The sequence below is a fragment of the Gavialis gangeticus genome, unplaced genomic scaffold (assembly GCF_001723915.1).
Source record: "Gavialis gangeticus isolate Ggan-Ray unplaced genomic scaffold, GavGan_comp1, whole genome shotgun sequence".
Taxonomy (NCBI): Eukaryota; Metazoa; Chordata; order Crocodylia; family Gavialidae; genus Gavialis; species Gavialis gangeticus.
In genome coordinates this window covers 101765837-101767776 of record NW_017729025.1, presented here as the reverse complement: position 1 = coordinate 101767776, position 1940 = coordinate 101765837, and the positions used below count along the sequence as shown (strand labels likewise).

General features: G+C 44.7%; 1 long non-coding RNA gene across 1 annotated transcript; it reads left to right on the top strand.

Moving 5' to 3' along the window:
• The first annotated feature begins 234 nt into the window (after positions 1 to 234).
• LOC109299484 lies at positions 235 to 1940 on the top strand. Its single transcript, XR_002097885.1, has 2 exons — positions 235 to 646; positions 1087 to 1940. It is a non-coding gene; the product is annotated as an uncharacterized LOC109299484 (long non-coding RNA).

Here is a 1940-nt window from a genome sequence, read left to right as displayed (position 1 = left end):
GAACTGCTTTTCATTCAGATATCCAAAAATCTCAGATAGAGCAAGGCTGTACACCACAAGAAAAAGGGTGCGTTTAAATTTTGTATTCTAGCCAAACTATCCTGTAGGAAATTGCCTTCTATGTCCCTAAATTCCTTCCGCTGTTATAATTGGGAAATGCATATCACCATAGCGTGTGGTCTTGGGGAAGTGTGGAGTGCTATTGCTGGCTCTGTCACTGAATCAGGGTGGCGTTGCTAAGAGGCTAGAAAATGGATTTATATAGGATGGTTTGGATCGGGATGATGCTGCTTCTGGTGGGATTGGACTAGATGACCTCTAGAGGTCCTTTCCAGCCCTACTTCTGTATGATTCTATGAACAGTATATCAGCTGGAGTCAGTATCATAATGAGGGAGGGGCAACTGGGGCAGCTGCCCTGGGTGCCAACTTGGGAAGCAGAAAAAACTTCACACTATCGTGCCAATTGCAGTCAAAAGTTGCAGCTGCCTTTGTGTGTTGCAGGTGCCCTGGGCTCCTGGGCCACTTGGTGACACCTCTAGCTGCAATGCTTCTCTGTTGTGTCTGGGCTCAGGTGGCAAAATGCAGGTTCTGCTCCAAACTTGCAGCATATCTGTGTATTGGCTTATTCCTGTTACTCACTAGTGGTGTCAACCTTGGTAAATCTATAAAGTCAGTTAGAGGGAAAGGAGGCTGCAGATGCAAACTAATCAGTGAAAGGAAGCAAAAAGATAATTTCCCCATGAAACCCTAATTTCCCTCATGTTGAGAGGAGGCAGAGGAGAAGGTGTGAGAAAACAGAGCAGTGTCTAACAGGTGATCAGACCTGGTCCAGATCCTTTGGTCTCAGCCTAGTCCTGACATTGAGGAGGTTCAAGCTGTGACTCCACTCTTGCTGTTACCAGCGTTCCCCAAGGTGCAGGAAGAGTTAAAGATAACAAAGCTCGTTGCAAGGGGCCAGTTTTCACCCAGTCTGATCACCATTAAGTGACCTGTAGCAGCGGCTGGTGAAGCAGAAAACTCATAAGTCTCAGAAGGCCACAACAAAAAAAATATCCACAGGAGGGAAACAGATATGGAAGGGGAGTTTTGAACATCTGACACATGAGAGCAAGTGACCCTCTCAAAGGCTATTTCCTACACTGACACCACTGGTTTCTCTGCTTTTTGAAAGGCAGCAATGGATTGGAGACAGGGAGTCGGGTCTCCTGGGTCCTATTTCCAAATTTGTCAGTGGCTTGTTTAACATTGGACAAGTCACGTGCCTATTTCTATAGAATATGATGGCCTAGTTTGTTAATATTTGAGAAGTGCTTAGAAATAAGAAAGGGAAAGGAACTAGAGAAGGACCCAGTATTATGTCGTTATCAGGTGTGAGTGCTTCTAGCAGAAATAGCATCATGAGAATGATCCTACGATCCTGAGCTTCATTTTGCTAACTAGCAGCTCCTTTAACAGTGCTCTCTTGTAGCTGGCTCTGAGTTTGCTTGCAGGATGATCCTATGTCTGGATTTTGGCTGTTAACCATCTCTTTGTACGGGGCAGAGGCAGCAGGCCTGTGAGCTACCACCTGTTGTTAATCTAGCCCTGGCTAATCCATTCTGCACTGTGTCAGCAGTTCAAAAGGGCACTGTTAGTATTTTTTGCCAACTTCAATTAATGTGAGATTTCAGAGGCCCCCTCTGATCACATTTCATCTGTCATGAATCAGGAACAAAACAGACAGATTCCAGTTGAGAGGAGAAAAGAGAAGGAGTTTATTGCAAACACAACAACAACAGCAACAACAACCTTTGGATCCGCTCAGCCAATGCTGTAGGTAACTCATCTCATCTCCAGCAATTTGACTTCTTTTTTTAAAAAAAGCACCCAGAAAGTCCAACCCCTCCCACCTCCCCTAAACACTGTAAGTGCAATAACTTACTTCCAAAAAAAAAAAAA